Here is a 23,926-nt window from a genome sequence, read left to right on the forward strand (position 1 = left end):
CTGAGTAGAACCAAGTAAACCATCAATCTTTTTATTTAGAAGTTCTACCTAGTTTGACAGCGTAGTAACCGAATCGACATTATAAACGCCTACTGTTTTAGTTGGCTTAGTCCTCATGACTTACCACTGATAGTTTTTCAGTGACATCTCCTCTATAAACTCATAGGCATCTTCAGGTGTTTTATTATTGATGGTTCCGCCAGCAGCTGCGTCAACCATTTGTCGAGTCAAAGGATTTAGGCCATTATGGAACGTTTGAACCTGTAGCAAAAGCTGTAACCCATGGTGAGGGAACCTTCTCAGTAAGTCTTTGTATCTCTCCCATGCATCGTAAAGAGTTTCTAAGTCCATCTGTACAAACGAAGAGATATCATTACGTAATTTAGCAGTTTTAGCCGGCAGAAAATATTTTAATTGAACTTTTTTGGTCATTTGTTCCTAAGTAATGATTGACCCTCATGCTAATGAGTCCAACCACTGTTTAGCCTTGTTTCTCAATCAAAAAGGCAATAACCGAAGACAAATGGCATCATCAGAGACACCATTATTTTTAAATGTATCTCATAATTCTAAGAAGTTTGCTAAGTGAGTGTTGGGATCCTCATCCTGCAAACCATCAAACTAAACAAATTATTGTATCATTTGAATAGTGTTAGGTTTTAGTTCAATAGTATTTGCAGCTACAGTATGTCTAACTATGATCGATTCAGTTCCTGTTAAAGAAGGTTTAGCATAATCATACATAGTGCGTAGAGCAGGATTTTGATTAAACGCAATTGCAGGAGGTAGCTAAATCTCTTGGTTTTTAGCCATCTCTTCAGTTGGGGGTTGAGTATCATCCTCCTGCTCGTTCTCTGTGTATCTTAAGCCTCGCCTTATTTCTCTTTGGTTTATGTGAACTGTGCGATCGATTTCTTCGTCGAAAAGTAGTGGTCCTGGCAGGTTTCTTCTAGTCATAAACTATAAAAACCTACCAACAGAAAGAAAAACGTAAATTAATAAATAATAATAATAAATTAAATTAAATTAAATTGCAAGAAAAATAAATGGATAAAATAATAAAAAATGAGCGTTCCTAATATCTTAGTTCCCCGGTAATGGTGCCAAAAACTTGATCGCGTGATTTCGTGATAGGTTTTAAATATTTAGAATTAATCGTTCTTGAAACTAACTATTATCGTAATGTAGGCAAGTGTACCTATCGAACAATAGTATAGTTTTAGCAAGACCAGATTGTCAAACCCAAAGGAACGAAAAGTACTAGTAATGACTGTCTTTTTATTATCTAGTCTAAGAATAAAGAGGTTTTCATTTTAACTAACTAATTATCTAAACTAAGAATTCACAGAGAATGGAATTGGAGAATTGCTTTTGTGAAAATCGATTGAATTAAGACAATACCTAAGGACAAATCCCCCTAGACTGTACTTGTTATCCTGGCTCTGAATCGGACGATTTATTCATTTAACTTGTTCCGTAGAGATCCCTAACTTATGTTATTATCCCTATTCAAGACTAATAACGTCTAATCCCTAGATTGAATAATTGAGACCTTTCTCTAATTAACACCCTAGGGTTGCATTAACTCGATTTATGGATCCCCTTATTAGGTTTCACCCTAATCCGGCAAAATCTTGTCACCCTACGTCTAGGCGCGAAAACAACTCCACTTAATTATGACAAATGTACTCTTAGACAGGGTCTATTCCTCCTCTGAATAAGAGCTTATCTTGAATCAGTATCCTGGGATATCAAAACAAGAATTAAGAACACATAATTAAGAACAAGTTAAATATTTATCATACAATTTAGAAAATAATAACAAGATTCATCTTAGGTTTCATTCCCCTTAGGTATTTAGGGGTTTTAATTAATAACTAAATAAGAAAACATCTCAGAATAATAAAGAATACAAAACATAAAGAAAATCCAAAACTCCTGAAGGGAAAATTGAGGAGAGATCTTCAGTCTTGATGGTGAATTCGGCTTCTGAGATGGATCAATCAGCTTCCTTGGAGTAATTCCTTACTCCTTATTCTGTGTGTCCCTTTTCTTTATCAATCAGTTTCCTTGGAGTAATTCCTTACTCCTTATTCTGTGTGTCCCTTTTTTTTCCTCCTCTAGGGTGTATTTATAGGCTTTGGAATGCATAAGAGCCCTCAAAATTAGCCTTTTTCGAATTGGACTCAACTTGGGCTCGGTAAGGACATGCCCGTGTACGATTACTTTAGGCCATGCTCGAGCCTGCCAAATTGACACAGTCGTGTGGTCTGCTCGTGTGAGGAGGTCCAGGCCGTGTTGATTTCATACTTTGGCTCATTTTCTCCGTTTTTGGCCCGTTTCTCGTTCCTTTCGCTCTCTCCTATTCTCTCATAAGTATAAAACATGAAATTAAAGCATTAGGAGCATCAAATTTACCAATTCTAATGGGAAATCATCCATAAAATGCGTTAAACATGGGATAAAAATATGTATAAATTACGGTTTTATCAATTACCGAACAAATGGAAGGCTTAAATATACCATCTATACATAATCATAATCATAACTTGAATTAACCATAAATATTCATATGGTCCCTAAATTGAGCCCTCGGGGCCCTAGAAATACATTAGAAACAATTCAAGACTAGATTGGAGACATTTGAAAAGTCTAGAAAAAAAGTTGCAAAATTTTGACTATAGGGGTCACATGACCGTGTGAGTCACACGGCTAAGACACACGCTTGGATCTCAAGCCATGTAACATCTGAAATTTCCCTATAGACCCGTGTGCCAGACCATGTGTTAGGCCATGTAACTCACTGACTTGCATGCAGAGAAACCCTCAGATGACACACGGCTATGTGTCTGACATGGCTGAGTCACACACCTATGTCTCAAACTATGTGGACTCAAAATGTACCTAAGATCAAACCATTTCATACCATTTCATACAAGACCTTTCCATCAATATATACACACTTTGTATGAGCCTAAACACTTTCAAAACGTACATTGATATACTATTTCAAGTTCTAAATTCAATCAACGAATATGCCATTCAAGGCACCTCAATATATCCACAAAAACATAACATACCAATCAAGCCAAGCTTACTAGATTTCTAACATCATAACCTAGCTTCATACCTACCAAAACATACCAATAATGCTACTTTCATGTCAACCAATCTAAATCAAATAGATACTAAAACATTCCATCAATGACCACTTTAAGCCATTCAAACATATCATAAAAGGAACCTTATGTACAATCACATAAAAGTGACCATAAGGACTTACTTAAAGAAGCATGATAAATCTACAACAATTCATAAAGATTATTATAAACCACCCTATACATGCCATTACAAACCTTAGCCAAAAATGCTTAAAAACTATCAAATTAACTGTTGGATAGTGTGATAGGTCTCTGACGAGCTTCCAAACAAAATCGAACCTTTCGATGATTTACAGGAAAATAAAACAACCAATGTAAGTAATAATGCTTAGTAAGTTCATATAAAGGTAACTTAATTGCTGACATAATAGAATAAAAAACTAAGCATAATTTTTATTATATTTTAAGCTAACTTTCATTTTCTATTCATTACACCTCTCATGGATAATTGATATAGGCTTGTGTCACAAGGCTAGATCTTTTGTCTCACGAATCGTGCGGCACTAGGCTATTCGTTCGTGCAAACTCACCTAAGTCAGCCTTTACTCAAGTGAGGATTCCTTAAGAACTCCTCTAAGGCACCAATTTGTATAGCGGAAGCAAACTTATGCCAAAAGAAGCTATAAAGGAGAATAGAAAACCACAAAAAAGAATGCACACAAGGTGCTTGAGTAAATGCTCTTAGAATTCTATTACTTTTAAGAGTTCAACATACAATGGAATGATCTACAAGTGAGGGGGAGGCTCTTAGACAAGATTAAGTTACATTGACGGATGAGATTAACCATATCCCTTGATTTTAGGGATTCACAAGATATTCCATATCAAATCTAATCTAATCTTTACAAGATATGATTCCTATCAATTTCCTAAGGTTAGTTACCCAAAATAGCCTAAGTTGCCATATCTTCATTATCAGGCCAACTAGGCTTCAATCTAACAGGCTTCTCCAGTAGTTCCTTGAATCAGGCCAGTTTTCATGGGCTAAATGATCCCTATCTTATCGACAGACCTCCATGGGACGCATATTGTGCCATGGTCACAGGCTTTGCACTCTGGCTTGTAACATTCTCCCCCACCCATTGTCGCAATGCCGTCGTTGCAACTTCCAAATGGCACTGACTTGATTCACCTTGGATCCCTCTCGTTGCCTTGGCTTTTTCCTTTTGTCGGGAATTTTTCCTCGGCTTCTATCGCTTCTTAGCTTGAACCGTTGCACTCATTGTTACATCTTGTTGGCAAGAAGTCTCCACTCTAACTTGCCCTAATATTGACTTGTTCCCTTTTAAATCGCCTTTATTATCACACCTTAGCTTTATATTGCCCACAGTCCCTCGGCCTCATTGCTTACGAACTTTGAAAGGGCCCTTTTGACCTGTCCAAGCCAACAAGTCAAAATTTAAAAAACTATCAAAGTGTTTGCAATGTACCTTACTTGCAGCATTTACTCGTCTTGACTATTTCTGCATCACTCCTTTTCCCTCGAAGCCCGATGAGCAACCCACGTTTTCCAAAGGTGTTGGCTCCACAGTCGAATCTGTAGGCTTTATATTGATCTCTTGCACCACTAACACTTCTAAAAAGGCTTTCATAGCATTCTGTTCTATTAATTCAATATTCCTCCCATACGAAACATCCTCGAGTAGTTGGATTGACGATGACACCTTTGTCCCAACCTTCATATCTTCATGCACCGGCACAATAATTTTTGATAACGGACCATTGACAATATGAATTTGATCAGCCCATGGATGCAGAGATGCCTGAATCCTGTTAAGTAAGTTTAAGCCAAGCACATAATCATAATCATCTAATTGGATTACCTCAAATTATTCCTTGCCTTTCTATTTACCGATTTGTAGCTACACATTATGAACTACTCCCACAGTTGGGGCCTCCTCGAAATTTACTGTCTTGATTTTCCTATTCGATTTCTTAATCGAGAGACCAAGTTTCTTTGCAGCCTTTTCTGATAAGAACAAGTTCGATGCTCCTGTACCAATAAGAGCGCTCCTCTTCTGACCTGTAATGTTGATGTCGACAAACATCAACCCTTCATTGCCATCCCTTTTCTTAGGAATGAGCACCATCGAATTTACCCTCGATGTCTTTCTCTCAACAAGCTCCCCCTCTTCCGGCTCATCACTCCTCTTGATAGTCGAATCCAAAGATACCTTTGGACAGCCCCTCTTTATATGCGGTCCCTTACAAAAGTAGCATCTCAACTTTCCCCTCCTCTCTTTCAGACTGCTAGGTCTCCACTTCCCATTTCGTGGTTTCCCATTACCACTGTCACTACTACTACCATTGCCATTATTGCTATGTCCCTTTTCATCTTCCTCATGTTACCCACCATTGACCCTCCCATTAGGCTTGGAAGATTCAAACCTGTCTCTCCTTGAAATAAGTTCCACTAAGGATTCTACGACCATCACGGTGTTGGTAAGTTCTTGATCTCCTCAGTGTTGCAACTCTTTCTTCGCCCATGGTTTCAACCCATCCGTGAAGGAGAAAAATGCTTCCTTCTCGCAAAAATTAGATATCTAGAGCATGAGTTCACTGAATTCCTATACATACTCCCTAACTGTGCCTTGTTGCGTAAGCCGCCACAACTTTGCTCAAGCTTCATCCTCAACATACTCGGGGTAAAACTGTGCTTTGAATTCATTTTGGAACTCCTTCCAAGTCCCAATCTCAGTCCCACCATGTCTCACATCGGTGGACCTACGTCGCCACCATAACAAAGCGACATTAGTAAAATACATAGCAACAATATTTTCCATTGTGGCATCATCCTCAATACATATCGTATGGAAGTATTGCTCCATGGCCCAAAGAAAGTTGTCCACTTCACTTGCGGACCTTGCCCCTTTAAATGCTTTCGTTTTGGGCACATCCATTGCTTGTTGCTTCAACTTCAAAGACAACATTCCATTACCTATGGTAGCCTTGAAAATCTTGAGCCCCCCTTAAGCTCATTGATCTCCTTCTTCAAAGCTGTCACCATTGCCTCGAGACCATCATTCTTCCTAGCCACCTTATTCTCTAAGGAACCGATAGTATCCTACACAAATTCACTGGGCTGATCCTGCATTGTTTGTAACCCATCATTGAGTCTATCATTAACATCGTTGATCTTCTCCTTGACTTCCCCCATGGACTCATTGGGAGTGACGACTCGATCCTTTAAATATGACAACAAGTCCCTCGATCATCCCACTTTTCTGGCCCTTCCTCGGGTCTCTATTGGCTCACTCTGACCGACAACTTCTTTCAACATCCCTACAGTTCCTTCGAACCAATAGCTCAGATACCACTTATCACAGGGCTAGGTCTTTTGTCCCATGATCCTTGCAAACTTAGGCGATCCGTTCATCCAAACTCGCCTAAGTCAGCTTTCACTCAAGTGAGGATTCCTTAAGAACTCCTCCAAGGCACGAATTTGTATAGCGGAAGCAAACCTATGCCAAAAGAAACTATAAATAACAATAAAAAGCCACAGAAAAGAACAGACACAAGGTGTTTGAGTAAATGCTCTCAAAACTATTATTCTTAAGAATTCAACATACAATAGAATGATCTAAAGTAAGGGGGAGGCTCTCTATTTTTAGTTGAGCTCCCCCAAAACCGATGGACAAGATTAAGTTACATCGACGGATGAAATTAACCATATCCCTTGATTTTACGGATTTACAAGATATACCATATCAAGTTTAATCTAATATTTACAAGATATGATTACTATCAATCTTCTAAGATTAGTTACCCAAAATAGCCTAAGTTGCCATATCTTCATTATCGGGCCAACCGAGCTTCAATCTGATTCGCTTCTCCAACAGTTCCTTGAATCAGGCTAGTTTTTGTGGGCTAAATGATCCTCATATTATCAACAGACCTCCATAGGGTGCATCTTGTGCCATGGTCATGGGCTTTGCACTTTGGCCCGTGACACTTGCCTGTACATGCATATAATTTTCCTTATAAGCTTTTTATATAACCATTTTACTTAAATGTTTCTTCTTGCCATAACACTTACACCTTTAACATATAATCATTCTGTAATTCATCTTTTGTTTCAAACTTTCCTATAAGCATATCATCCCAAAATCACTTTCACTAAACAAAGTGAAAGCTAAATAAATAAATTAATCATACATGTTATTCATTTACAAAGCACTTATAAGATTGGTATAAAAATGGTTCATCGTATGCTTTATGTACTATAATAATTCAATCAAAATGCATACATATATGTGTATAAACAGCTATATTTAATCAAATAGTCATCAATATAGTGATACTCACATATGATCAAGTAATTCATGGGTCATTTCACATTTAACATTTACTAATGTCTTGACTATACATTAGCATTTATAATTTAAACAATTTTGTAAATTCAATTCACATTTACCCTGATAAACTAGTAACTTGACTCGGATAGTTAGTTAACTATACGACACCAAAGGCATCATAGATGGATAATAGGGGCACCGTAGTGCGAACAGGGGCACCGAAGTGCAAATCTTATACAAGCGTGCATTCTAACCCTCTTAGCATGCCAATTGTATCATAATCATTTACTATTTCCAAACGGGCATTTAAAAAAAATTATAAATTTCATGAAAACAAATTGAACAGAAATAACTATAAGGAATGGAAAAGGAAGCTAATGATTGTCCTGAGGTATGAGAAACATAAAACTGTTCTTGATACTAAGTGTCCTTCGACCACTCAAGCTGAGGCTAGAAAACTTTGGGAAGAGTTTGATGAGCATGACCAGTACTCTGTATAAGCAACTCAAGATTTGTAAGAGGTTGCTAAAGTGATTCTAGAAAAGCTAGAAGACATGTTCGAAGGTTAAGTTGTCTTAGCTCGATAGTCTATCCTAACTAGCTTGATGAATGCCCAACAAAAGCCTAATACTCCGATAAAAGATCATATGATCACTCTTATGAGTTAATTTCCTGAGGCTATGGACAATGGGGTAAATCTAGACCAGAACACTCAAATTGAGATGATGGTCAAAAGCTTATCAAAAGATCTTATTTGATTCTGGGCTGCATATGACCTTGGTAACAAAAACCTGATGCTTACACAACTCATGAAGGAGTTACAATCCTATGTTGATGTTGAACAATGGTTAGTCGGTCTGAAAAGCATAAGTGAATATAGTTGTCACTTTTTCCTCGAAAGGGAAGGTAAATCACCCTAAGAAAGGTAAGGATAAGATTTCTAGGAAATAACAAGTGGAAAGGAAAATAACCAGAAAGCCTAAAGACTTATCTAAGTTTAAATGCTTCTTCTACACAAGAAATGGCACTTCAAGACAAACTACAAATAGTGTAAGGAATACCTAGCTACCAAAGGAAAAGGTATGTAACTCTTGATGATAAAAGTTTGTTTAGTGGAAGACTCAATAGACCACTAGGTCATTGATTCGAAAGCCACTAATCATGTTTGTGTTTCTCTACAAGGATTCGAGGAGACAAAAGATCTTAGAGATAAGAGCTTATCATTTTGGATCGGGAAAGAGATATGTGTGGCAACTGAAGAAATGGGAGATGTAAATCTTTAAGTTGATAAATTTAGGAAGATTATTTTAAGAGACGTTTTCTAAATACCAAGTTTCAAAAGAAACTTGATTATTTTAAAATATGTAAATCTTTATATAAATCTTTATTTTATATAAAGATAGTTTGACCGTGACTTTAAATAATAAAATTTCAGCATTTAGAAATCACAATCTTATCTGTAATGGATGGATGTGAAATCATTTCTATTTTATCAAACCAAAGATTTACACACTGCTTGAGACTGAAATATCGAATAAAAGACTTAAAATTTTTCACTCTAATGAGGTGTACCTTCAGCATTTGAGACTTGGTCATATTAATCGAGAAAGAATCACTAGACTTCTGAAAGATGGGATCTTAAGTTCACTTAAAAAAGATGATCTTCCACAATGTGAATCTTGCTTGGAAGGTATGATGAATTAGTGATCTTTTAATGCAAAAGGAACAAGGGCTGAAAAACCCGTATAACTTGTTCACCAGACATATATGACCTTATAAGCATTAGTGCAAGAGGTGGTTACGAGTATTATGTAACCTTTATTGATGACTATTCCAGATATGGGCATGTATACCTGATGTACCACAAGAGTGAAACATTTGATAAATTCAAAGATTTTTTTGTGGAAGTGGAGAAACAACTAGGTTTACCCATAAAGGAACTTTAGTATGATCAAGGTACAGAATATTTATCTGATGAGTTCTTAGGGTACCTCATAGAGAATTACATTCTATCCTAGTTAACCGTGTCGGGCACTCCACAACAAAATAACGTGGCATAGGGAGGAAAAAGAACATTGTTAGACATGGTATGTTCGATGTTAAGTTATTCGAAGCTTCTAATCTCTTTTTGGGGATACGATGTACAAATGGCTTGCTACATTTTGGATAATGTGCCAACTAAGGTATCATCAAAAATCCATATGAATTGGGGCATGGTAGAAGCTGAATCTTAATCATTTTAGGATTTGGAGATGCCCGACCCACATATTGGATAAAGATGCAAGGAAGTTGCAGTTTTACGAACATTTCTTAGGGCCATTGATAAAGACCCAATAGAATGAGAACATATTGGTCTCCTCAAAGTCTTGGAGGGAAAAATTGATGAGGACTATAAAACCCCTAACCTTAATGAAGACATCCTCAAGTATGCCATTTGGGTGTACGAGAGACCTATCGACTAACTGCAAAGTAATTTTCATTTTTTTAGCTCCCCAAATCTGAGCTGCAAATACGTGGATAAGAGCATCAAATTTATGCTAGCCCTTAATTCACAAAGGGCCTTACTAACATGATTATTCCCTATCTTCACAGGAATTGTAAAAGTTCCCAGATTTTTTAGCTTCGGGAGTATTTTAAAAGCAATTATTGCACTACAAGAAGTGTCAATTTTTAGTTTCTAATCTTTTTTCAGTCTTTTATGCCTAGACATAATTTCTTTTAAGTATTTGACATATCTCAGTATTTTATCGATTAACTCAAGTAGTGAAAAATTTTCACTAAGGAATTTAAAAAGGTGTAGAAAACTTACAAATTCTTCCTTATCCCTTTGTTGTTTCTCCTCGAAACTCAATAGAAATGATACGTTCTTTTATTCTAGCTCTGAGTCTAGAATCATTTTCAGATCAGCCACCGGTTCGAATTCTTTCTCTGTTTGGACCTCAATTTTTGGCTCATCAAGGATTTGTTCGTCTGTTTTAACCTCATCATTCTCCTTTTTAGAAGGCTTTTCCATGTTAACTATTTTTTACTCGAACGAAGTGTGATAACTTTTAAATGCTTTTTTCTTCCTTTTTGGGATTATTATCGATATTACTCGAAATACCCGTGCCTATTTGCCTCTACATCATATTCAACGCATTCACACATTCAAATACAAGACTTTATAAGCCAAAAACCATCTTCAGTAACACTCTAACATATCAATCAAATCAACCCATGTAACTAACCAATTTGTCATCATTGACACCATAATGCTTTTTATGACATTACGCTTTCAAAGTTACGTATACAAGATGTAACACCCCTTACCCGTATCCGATGTTGGGATAGGGTTCGAGGTGTTACCAGACTTAAACATTCACAACATGCAAAACCCGGCCACAAAATTTTTTCCCAAAAAACATCTCAATCACATGAATATCGTCCTTTATACAGGCCCTCGAAGCCTATAACATGCATCGAGGTGGTTCGGGACTAAACCGAGAACTTTGAAATCTTTGGGCAACTTAACCAATTTTCTTGCTTTGGAGAGTCACACACCCGTATAGGTTGGGCCATGTGGTCACACACGCCCGTGTGGCTTGGGGACACGCCCATGTCCTCAGCCCGTGTAACTCTCTGTTTATGACATTAGCCAAACAAATTGATCCACACGGTCACGCCACACGCCCGTGTGCTAGACCGTGTCCTCCACACGGCTGAGACACATGGCTGTGTCTTTACCCGTGTGGCCAACACTTAGGCTATTTTCCAAGCTTTATGTTGTCCTTAATTGTTTCCCATACTTTACACATCATGGACCCAAATTATAGCATCAATTTAATGGCTAATCGACGTTAAGAAAGATTCAAATAAATAATTTGCATGTTGTCTTACATGTGTTTTACCCAACATTTAATCTTTACACATTTTGCAATTGTCCATGTTTAATCATTATCAATTTACTACCAGACCAAATATTTATTCCATGGCCACGACCACCAAGAATGGTTCTAGGGCATTCATTGTATGCATGTGTTATACTAATTATTCATAGCAATCAATTATAATCACACGACATGCATTAACCCATAACAGGAATAATTAGGCTTACAAGCCATAACCATAATAAGCCACATCTCATGGCTATATACAATAGATAAGCCGATACATTTGGCTAATCATAACAACATCTAATATAAAAACTAGTCCTTATACATGCCACTCACTTGAAAGTGTTTAATACAAGTATGACAAAACTCTAGAGTTGATAGCTTGATAGTGTGATGCTGCCTCTGACGATCTCCAACCCTGAGCCGACCTGAGAACACCAAAAGAAATAGAAGGGGGAGTAATCTTTACACTTAGTAAGCCCATATGAAAATAATAAGCATTATAACAACATGTTTCCTTAGGCAATCAACCATAATGACACTTTGACGCATATTCTGGTTAAGCTGTTTTCTCGAGTCGTAGTTACTAATTTATTTATATATCGAGTTAAGGAACTCCAAATTGAGATCTGTTATTTTTTTCTGAAACTAGACTCATTTATCTTCTTACTATAAAATTTAAAGAATTTTTGGTATAGCCAATAAGTACAATTTATTATTCAAAATCTCCCTTGTTTCGCTATTTGATATCTTCGACCTTTCTTCACTAAAATTTATTTATCTCACAGTACAAGACTCGGATAATGTTTTTGTCTCTTTCCCCTGAAAGTAGACTCATTAAGGATTTCAGTAATATAATTCCTAACTCCTAATTATTTTTTTACAATTTCTAGTGATTTTTCCAAGTTAGAACAGGGGATTCTGAACTCATTGTAACTCTGTCTCACAAGAATTCAAATATCTCATCATATGAGATTCCTTATTAGAACCATTTCCTTTATCTGAAACTAGACCCAATAAGATTTAATTTCATATTTTATTCAGTCTCTAAATCAATTTCCACTATTTTTGGTGGATTTTCAAAGTTGGACTATTACTACTGTCGAAAACTATTTCAATGTAAATTCATAGTAACTATCATAAGCTCATTGATCATGGACTCATCATTTCATGAAACTCATATCTCATTACACAATGTAAGTTAACATGATTTTACAACACAATTCATAATCATAAGCATAAGGATTATTCATCTTTAGAACTTTTTTCTTGTTTATCATGTATACACTTACATATGCATGAATTTACTTACTCATTATTTATCACATTTCAATAAGGCATCACTTATGAGTATAATGTACGTACCTATACATACCCATAGCATATCAATTAACTTTACCTTTATCACCACGCCTATCTTGGGACTTTCATCGTATTATTCATTATAATACCCGTTGAATTTCTCAAAAATCTCGATGGATAGTCCATTTACCGTCAAGTCATAGAAGTGATCATCTCAAGCATGTACTCCTGCGAACCTCACATCTTACGGCGGAATTACCAGTCCAGGCTAAATCCCCCATAATATAAACTCATAGAGTATTGTCGAGATTACCAGTCCAAGTTAAATCCCCTGCAATGACATATACTCAAATGAGATCAGATCTGAATTACCAGTACAGGCTAATTTCAGATCCTAATCGGATTACCCGTCCGGGCTAAATCCTTAATGCACACATATTCTTCGAGAGGCTCGATCACTCAAGGAACACCCGTCCGGACTAAATCCTTTTCTATATTTGAGATCAATGGATTACCTGTCCGGGCTAAATCCTTTTCTGCAACATATACAGGATCTCAAGTCATGAAAGTCATGGTTTATCCATCGGATTTCCCTTTTTATTCAACCAGGATTTTCTCTTTTCATCAAATATCTCATTATGCATAGGTGACCATGCAATATACATCCAATTCAATACATTTCCATGTTTATTTAGACATTAGTCCATGAAATAAACATGGTATTGCATATAATTATTTTTAAGCATTTGTTACAATATATAATCTTTATATCAACTAAATAAATATCCATCACACTATGCTAACACATCAATTTAAGTTCAAGTATGAACAATAATATCATTGCATTATCATTGACATATGAACTTACCTCAGTTTCGAGTACGACTATTTATTTCGAGTTTGTGCTTAACCTTGTTCAACCTCATTCTAAGCCTGAATGTTGTTTTCCTTGATCTATAATATCACATTTAGCCTACTAATTAGTCACATTATTCATATGGGTCCAAAAATCATATTTTTACAAATTTGCATTTGACCCCTAATCTTCACATATTTGCATTTTTTCCCCAATGCTCATAAAATGATTTTTATTCAATTTCCTTGCATTTCAAGCCTAGAAAAATCATTTTTATAACTAGGCAGCCCCCAATTTCCACTAAATCACCCTTTTATGACTAATTTATAACTTTTACGATTTAGTCCTTTTTAAGCATTTTTACCAAAAATCACTTAGCAAAAGTCGTTTATTACACATCGAGCCTTCCTATTCTACCATTAAACATAAAAATACATGCATATCATTCATGGGTAAATTTTTAAACATAAACCCTAGCTCAAAATAATGGTAGAAATAAGTAGAGCATGTTATCGGGATTTCAAAAATGTAAAGAACATTAAAAACTGGGCTTGAATGCACTTACTATTGAGCTTGGAAGCTTGAAAACCCTAACCATATCTTTTCCCATGCAATATTTGGCCATAGGTAGAAGATAGACAAGAAATTTGGCTTTTATTTTTTCTTTTAGTCCATTTAATGACCAAATGACCAAAATGCCCTTTTAGCCTTTCATTGAAATTTTATCCATCCGAGCCTATTTTTGTCCAAACTTTTAGAACTTAGTCAAATTGTTATTTAAGGCCCTATAATTAAAAATCCAATTCAATTTCATACTAAAAACTTCTAGAACTCATATTTTACAATTTATTCAATTTAGTCCTTAAAGTCTAATCGAGCACCTTAGACATAAAATATCTTCATGAAATTTTCACACAAGCATGTAAACATATCATAGACCTTATAATAATTATAAATTAATTATTTCTACTTCAGATTTGTAGTCTTGAAATCATTGTTCCGACTAGGCCTTAGTTTGGGATGTTACACAAGACATAGTTTACACATCAAAACATTTATTTCCATTTCATAGCATAGTTAATCATAATGTCAATATTTTCTTTCTTGATCAACAAACTTATCTTAGTAAAACATGCCTAATTTCATTTGTTTTTCAATCACACAACACAAGTTCAAGTCAATCTAGCTCAAAAATTAAGAACCAATATCATACATACAAAAGTGTAACACCCTTAACCCGTATCCCTCACCGGACTAGGGTTAAGAGACATTACCGGACATATCAAAACATTTCACAGACATTTCACAGTCAACAGTCATGCATTATCATATCATATTCAAATATCAACAATAAGTCCCTTTCTTAGGTTGACAAGACCATAAAAATGCAATAGGAAAAGTCAGGACTAAACCGAACACATACAAAATTTTTCGACACTAAACAATTTTTCTAAGTTACCGAGGTCACACGCCTGTGTGAATAGACCGTGTGCCTCACACGGCATTAGGCACGCCCATGTGTCTAGGTTGTGGTACAACAAGGCATACATACTGACTTGTCCACACAGCCACATGACACGCTCGTGTGCCAGGCATTGCGAAAATTAGGGAGGCTACTGAACTTGGTCACACGGCCAGTCACATGCCCGTGTGTCTAGCCCATGCTTGAAACTGACTTGGCCACAAGGTTTGGCACACGCCCGTGTTTGCGACTGTGTGGTTTACCCAAGCTTATTTTGAAATGGTCCTCGAGCAACAAGGTAGAGACACACACCCGTGTCCCTGCCCGTGTGGGAAAAAATAGGCCATTACAAGGCCAACTTGCCACCCTAATTTTAGGTCCTCCCTACAAGATCAAAACCAAAACATTTCATACCAAATTCCAACCAATACATAACCAAAACATACACCGTTCATGCCATATCATTAACAACCAATTTCATGCTTATATCCATACCAAATCATGCCACATCATAAGCCAAAGTCATACCAAAACATATGATTCATATCACATTTATAATCATTTCCAGCCACAAATTAACTTGCCAAAAATACCATTTCACTAAGCCATAAATATATACACCAAATTTACCACTTTTGCATCACACATCATATACCAAAATCAAACCATAATCAAGCCATATCAGATGGCATAATATACCATATCAAAACATATCATATTAATCCTAGTCTATACATGCCATACTTAAATATTTACACTTCAAAAGGTACCAAAGATAAGTTTGATAGTGTGGTGATGATCCGCGACAATCCCCGAGCCTTCAATAGCTTCAATATCTAAAACACAATGCAAACACACACAAAGTAAGCTTTCAAAATCATTGTAAGCCATATACAAATAAACTTATCATTTTAAGCATATAAGCATCATAAAATACATATATTACATAGCCAAATACTAGTTACAAATTACATAGTTCATATTCATTATACATATTCCAGATTCATTGCACATATGGCATAATTTCTCAGACTTATATCACATATCATCACTTGCACATATACTTACTTTTCAGTTTCATTTATGATATACATTTCAAACGTACCTGAATTGGATACACATTAACATAATTATTCGTTTCCTGGAATCCCAGTTGAACCGTTCAGTCTCATTAAGGATACTCAGATAGCTCGGAAAGCTCGTACAATGCCTACGTCCCAGACGTGGTCTTACATGTAATCAAATATCAATGCCACTATTCCAGACAGGGTATTACACGAAATCAATTACGATGTCGATGTCCCAAACATGGTCTTACACATAAATCTCAAATCGATGCCAACGTCCCAGACGTGGTTTTACACGAAATCACATATCAGAACCCTATGTCATGACATATGTATCCTAATTATTCCTATGGTTCGTACGGGGCTTTCGGACGTCGTTACATTATCGAAACTTTCTCAATTTCACATATTCAGCTTCTATAAGCATTCATCACAATTCAATATCATATAAATATGAATAAATCAATTCAAACACATTTACCTGTATATCGACTTACCTCATATAGAAATGAACAAAAACGAACGACTATTCAACGACTTTCGAATTTCCTCAATCTAAACCATTTCCTTTGGTTCTTGATCTAAACACATTCAAATTTGACTTATTCAATATCAAATTCATTCAAATCAATCCATATCACATATTTATGGCATTTTTACAAATTAGCCCTCACATTTTCACATTTTAACACTTTAGTCCCTAAATCATAAAATCACAAAATACACAAAATATCCTTTCACGCATGCCTAGCAAAATTTTCCTCTAGCCCAAATAAGTCCATATATTTCATTTATTTCATATTTTAGCCCCTCAATTTCTCATTTTCGCAATTTAGTCCAAAATACTCAAATTCATAAAAAAATCCAATATAAAACATAGTAATCTAACACATATCTTTCATTTTCTATCATCTAACTTCATAAAACTCACATTATCAACCATAGCACATCTTAAAATCATAATCAAATTAAGAAATTGAGGCATGGGAGTTGGATAGATTACTAAGCAACGATCACAAAAACATACAAATTATCAAAAAATCAAGCAAAACACATACCCGAATTATGCTTCCAAAGTGCCGAAACTCTAAATCGTCATGAACTCTTTTATTTCTTCTTTATTTCGGAAAAGATGAAGAAATAATGAACTAATTTCATGCTTGTTTTATTTTATTAATCATTTTTAACTATTTTACAAATTTAACCTTATTATTATCATTAATAATCCACTAACTAATGTCCAACTATGTCATTTCATAAATTCAATGGTCTATTTACAATATAATGACCTAAAATTTAAAGAGACACATCAATTCAGCACTTAACCAAATAGAAGGCCACTTTTTAATTTTCTGCGATTAAGTCCTTTTTGCAAATTAAGCACTCAAATGATCAAATTTTCACACGAAACTTTCACACATATCATTTCACATATTATAAGCACAGAAAATAATATTAAAAATATTTTTTTAACTCGGATTTATGGTCCCAAAACCACTATTCTAACTAGGGTATAAACTAAGTTGTTGCAACTCTCCCTCTTAGGGATTTTTGTCCCTGAAAATCTTACTGTTGAACAGATTCGAATATTTTTATCTCATACCCTCTTCGGGCTCCCACATAGTCTCTTGAACACATAAAGATGCCACATTAATTTTACTAATGAAATTTTCTTATTTCGTAGTGCTTTAATCTCGCGAGCCAAGATACGGATTGGTTCCTCTTCATAAGTCATATCGGACTGAATTTCTATCTCGGGTGGGGAAATCACATGCGAGGGATCTGATCTGTATCGTCGAAGCGTCGATACATCAAACACATTATGAATCTTTTCTAACTCAAATGGAAATAACAATATACATGCAACCGGTCCAATATGCTCTATAAACTCATACGGCCTGATGAACCTCAGACTCAATTTGCCTTTACGAAAAAATCGAAGTACTTTCTTCCATATAGACACTTTCAGAAATACTTTGTCATCGATCTCAAATTCATTATCTTTTCTTTCCAAATCTGCATATGATTTTTGACGATCGAAAGCTGCTTTAAGACTATCTCGGATTATTTTTACTTTTTGTTCATTCCCTTTTATCAAGTCGATCCCGTATATCTTATTTTCACTTAGTTCTAACTAATACAATGGTGTACAACATTTGCCACCATATAAGGCTTCGTATGGTGCCATTTTAATGCTCAGTTGAAAACTATTATTATGAGTAAATGCAATCAGTGGCAAATACTGTTCCCACGTACTTTCAGAATCAAGAATGCAACATCTCAACATATCTTCGAAAATCTAAATAATCCGCTCAAATTGACCATCCATCTGTGGGTGAAAAGTAGTACTGAAGTGTAATTTTGTACCTAAAGCCTTTTGTAGTTTCTTCTAGAACCGCAAAGTGAATCTCGAATCTCTATCTGACACAATAGATAAAGGCACCCCTTACAATCTCACAATATCGGAAATGCATAACTCAGCTAATTTATCAAGCGAGTAATCAAATTGTATCGGCATAAAATGAGTTGATTTCGTCAACCGGTCAACCACAACCCAAATTGCATCTTTCTTTCTTAGAGATAAGGGTAAACCCGTAACAAAATCCATCGTTGTTCTATCCCATTTCCATTCTGGAATCATAATATGTTGTAACAAACCGGATGACATCTCTTTTCATCCGAACCACCAATAATACTATTTTAAATCATTATACATCTTCGTACTACCTGGATGTACAGATAAACGACTATTGTGAACTTCGTTCAAAATGATTTGAATCAACTTCGAATTTCTCGGGACACAAATCCGACCTCAAAATATCAAACAATCGTTATTATCAATTCGATATTTAGAATCAAAATCCAAATCACACTAAGCTTGTTTTGCTATTATCTCATTATCAACTATCTGGGCATCAATAATCTGCTGTAAAAACAATGGTCTCGCTTTCAATTCTGCTAAAATCGAACCATCATCAGACAAAACTAAATAAGTATTCATCGTACACAATGCAAACAATGATTTCTGACTCAAAGCATCAACAACAACATTTGCTTTTCCTAGATGATAATTGATAACAAGCTCATAATCTTTTAGCAGATCTAGCCATCTTCTCTATCGCAGGTTCAAATATTTCTGTGTCATCAGATATTTCAAACTTTTATGATCAGAATATACATGACATTTCTCACCAAACAGATAGTGGCTTCAAATCTTCAAAGCAAACACAATTGCCACCAATTCCAGATCGTGTGTCGAATAATTCTTTTTGTGCAGCTTTAACTATCTCATAGCATAAGCTATGACTTTATCTTCTTGCATCAAAATGCAACCCAGACCGTTCAACGATGCATCACCATATATTACAAATTCTTTACTCGATTCTGATTGTACTAACACCGGAGCTTCTGTCAATAGGGCTTTCAATTGATCAAAGCTTTTCTGACACTTTTCAGACCATTCGAATTTCACATCTTTCTGAAGCAATTTCGTCAATGAAGTAGAAATCATAGAGAAGCCTTTCACAAATTGTCTATAATAACCAATAAGTCCCTAAAAACTGTGGACTTCAGAAACATATCTCGGAAGCTTCCAATCTAAGATAGCTAAAATTTTGCTTGGATCAACTCCGATACCAGATGCTGACACAATATGTCCCAGAAAACCAACTTCGCGTAACAAGGATTCACATTCACTGAACCTCACAAATAACTGCTTATCACGCAATGTCTGTAGCACTATTCTCAAATGCTCAGCATGTTCGGTTTCATTATGAGAATATATCAAAATGTCATTAATGAATACAACAAAAAATCAATCTAAATACGATCTAAAAATTTTGTTAATCAAATCCATAAAAACAACAGGTGCATTCATTAATCTAAAAGGCATAACCAAAAACTCATAGTGTCTGTACCTAGTTCAGAAAGCAGTTTTCGGAATATCTAAATCTTTAACTCGCAATTGATAGTATCCCGATCTGAGATCTATTTTTGAAAACTCAGTAGCTACTTTTAACTGATCAAATAAATCGTTAATTCGGGGCAGAGGATGTTTGTTCTTGATAGTCACTTTATTCAACTGACGATAATCAATGCATATTCTCATCGTTCTGTCTTTCTTTTTCACAAACAAAACAGGAGCACCCCAGGGAGAAAAACTTGGTTGTGCAAATCCTTTATCAGTCAACTCTTGCAACTGAGACTTTAATTCATTTAACTCGATCAGTGCCATTCTATACAGAGCTATCGAAATCAGAATAGTCACCGGTACTAATTCAATGCCAAACTCAACTTCTCGAATCGGAGGTAATCCCAGAAGTTCTTCAAGAAATGCATCAGGGAATTCACACACAACAGGCACTGATTCAATTTTCTTTTTTATCACTTTCGAATCAATCACATAAGCAAAGTAGGCTTTACAACCCTTTCTCACATATTTCTAAGCTAACATCAAAGAAATCACTGCCGGTAAACCATTCAGATCATTAGACTCAATCTGAATAATCTCATCATTCTGACATCACAAATCAATAATCTTTTGTTTGCAGTTTACAATAGCATCGTGCAAAGTTAGCCAATCCATAGCCAGAATTATATCAAATTCATTGAATGGTAATAACATCAAATCAACCAAAAAACATGAATCTCAAATCATCAATGGACAATTCTTACACATTATGTCCACCAAAACACATCGACCTAAGGGGTTCGATACTCTAATTACAAATTCAATAGACTCTACAGTCAAAGTCTTACTACTCACTAAGTTCATGCATATATAAGAATATGTTGATCCGGGATCTATCAATGCAATCACAGAAGTATCATAAAGAGTAAATGTACCCGTAATCACATCTGGAGATGAAGCTTCCTTACGAGCTCGGATAGTGTAGGCTCTGGCAGGTGCGCCAGCCTCAGATCTAACAGTCGTATCTTTGGTTACCCTCTAACTACCACTCACATTACTTATATTTCTAGGCGGTCTACCTCGAGCTGTATTGCCACTCCAACTCGGACTTTGCACAATCTTTTGATCCACAGACTCAGGACATTCACGGATAAAGTGATCTAAGGATCCACATCTAAAGCAAGCTTGATCATTCAATATACAACTTCCCGGATGTCTTTTACCACAATGTCTACACTCGGGTTCATCGAATCAAACATTTCCAACACTTGGAACATAAATAGTTGGAGCTCTGAAACTCGAATGTGATCTAATACGATCTCTACTCGAATGTCCCACATTAGCCTTTGAATGGTTATAATCATCTCAGAATTTCTTCTACGTAGACTAAAATGATTTACTTGTGAATCTCTTTCTCGTATCTCTAGCTTTTAAGTCGGCTTTTATTTTCTCTTTCCCAAGCTTTTCTGCTTTACACACTCGTTCAACAAGTACTACAAATTATTTTATTTCAAGTATCCCAACTAACAAGCGGATATCTTCATTTAAGCCATCTTCAAACCTTTTACATATTATTGCTTCGGTCGAGACATATTCTCGTGCAGACTGGCTCAATCTCACAAATTTTTGCTCGTATTCCATAACAGACATACAGCCTTGTTTCAACTCAAGAAACTCTTTACGTTTCTGATCAATGAATCTCTGATTGATGTATTTCTTTTAGAATTCAGCTTGAAAGAAATCCCAGGTGACTCGTTCTCTCGGGACCATTGATATCAATGTCTTCTCCAATGGTACGTTGTATCTCTCAAAAGTGAAACAGCACATTTAAGACATTATTCTATAGTGCATGACATTTTATCAAACACTCGTATTGTATTCTCGAGCCAAAACTCAGCTCTCTCAGCATCATCATTGGTAGTAGCTCGAAACTCTTCAGCCCCATGTTTTCTAATCTTATCAACTGGAGGCTTATTCAGACGAATCAGATCTACAGCTTGTGGCACAACTGGGACTTGTGGAGGATTTAGCGGGGGTGAAGGTTGTGGTACAGCTGGATTGGTTCTAATATATTGAGTGAACCAATCATTCATCATCTGGTAAAAGGCTTGATTAGCCTCTCCTTTGTGGCTACTAGTAGTAGGTCTAGAGTCAGACGGCGCTGTCCCTTGAGTGGGAGCAGGTGCATTACTTTCAACATCATCAGCAACAGCTCGTTCGGCATCCATTTACTATATAAAAACATATTTTCATTGTCAGGAATCATCACACTATTATAGTTCGTATATATGGCATGTCTAGTTAGACTCACATACGTTACGTTAGTCCTAGAATCGACTAAACCGTAGCTTTGATACCAACCAAATGTAACACCCCTAACCCGTACCTGTCGACAGACTAGGGTTAAGAGGAATTACCAGACATATTGGAACATTTCGCAGTCATTTCATAGTCAACAGTCATACATTATCATATCAAATTCAAATATCAACAATAAGTCCCTTTCTTAGGTCAACAAGACCTTAAACATGCAATAAGAAGAGGTCAGGACTAAACTGAACACATACAAAATTTTTCAAAACTAAACAATTTTTCTATGATTTGTGAATCATCTTATTACTCATTATCGAATCCTTTTTAGTTTTGCCCAATTCATATGGTTCTCTCAACACAAAAAATGGAATTGGATTTATTTTGAAAGTTCTTTTATTATTCCTTTTAGAAATAGAATGCTTTGAGTGATCCATTTTTTTGTTTCTTTTGAAGCATTTCGAAACAAATTAGTTTTTTCTTTTAAAATTGTTAAAGCTATAAAACATTTCGTTTTCCATTTTTTTTATTTTTTTAGTTCTTTAAAAATAGGCTCAAAAAACGAACGCCGTTTTCGAGGAGAGCCGAAAGGTAGTTCAGTTTCCATTCCCCAAACTGTTAAAAAGCAAAAATCATTCTTTTGAGCTTTCTTTTTTTTTCATTGGATCTTTATGAGAGGGTTGTAGTTTAAATCTGTGCCAAGGTTTCAGGCAAAAGGAAATAGGATCTTTATCTGAATACCGTCTGTTAACCAGTTTTTTGCAAATTCTGTTTCGGATAATTGAACACCATTATAAATGCATTTAACATGCATTTCTCGATTCCAATCTGTTAAATCCTCAGGCCACTCAGGAAAATGAAATAATAACATACGGGTAATGTTTTAAACTATTATCAATGTGTCTAAGCCGTGGCAAAACAGGGCATACAAACTGACTTGTCCACACGGCCACATGACACGCCTGTATGCCAGGCCGTGTGAAAATTAGGGAGGCTATTGACTTGGGTTACACGGCCAGTCACACACCCGTGTGTCTAGCCCATGCTCGAAACTGACTTGGCCACATGGTTTGACATACGCCCGTGTGTGTGACCGTGTGGTCTACCTAGGCTCATTTTGAAATGGCCCTTGAGCAACACAGTAGAGACACACGCCCGTGTCCTTGCCCGTGTGGGAAAAAATAGGCTATTTACAAGGCCAACTTGCCACCCTAATTTTAGGTCCTCCCTACAAGATCAAAACCAAAACATTTCATACCAAATTCCAACCAATACATAACCAAAATATACACCGTTCATGTCATATCATTCACAACCAAATTCATGCTTATATCCATACCAAATCAGCCAAATCATAAACCAAAGTCGTACCAAAACATTTGTTTCATATCACATTTAAAATCATTTCTAGCCACAAATTAACTTACCAAAAAGACAATTTCACTAGGCCATAAATATATACACCAAATATACCATTTTTGCATCACACATCACATGCCAAAATCAAACCATAATCAAGCCATATCACATGGCATAATATACCATCTCAAAACATACCATATTAATCCTAGCCTATACATGCCATACTTAAATATTTACACTTCAAAAGGTACCAAAGATAAGTTTGATAGTGTGGTGATGATCCTCGATAATCCCTGAGCCTTTAGTAGCTTCAATATCTAAAACACAAT

General features: G+C 35.8%; 1 non-coding gene across 1 annotated transcript; it reads left to right on the forward strand.

The window, feature by feature from the left end:
* Positions 1-277: 277 nt before the first annotated feature.
* LOC121231026 (small nucleolar RNA R71) lies at positions 278-384 on the forward strand. Its single transcript, XR_005929095.1, has one exon. It is a non-coding gene; the product is annotated as a small nucleolar RNA R71 (small nucleolar RNA).
* Positions 385-23,926: the final 23,542 nt, after the last annotated feature.

This window comes from Gossypium hirsutum, chromosome A06 (genome assembly GCF_007990345.1).
Source record: "Gossypium hirsutum isolate 1008001.06 chromosome A06, Gossypium_hirsutum_v2.1, whole genome shotgun sequence".
NCBI lineage: Eukaryota > Viridiplantae > Streptophyta > Magnoliopsida > Malvales > Malvaceae > Gossypium > Gossypium hirsutum.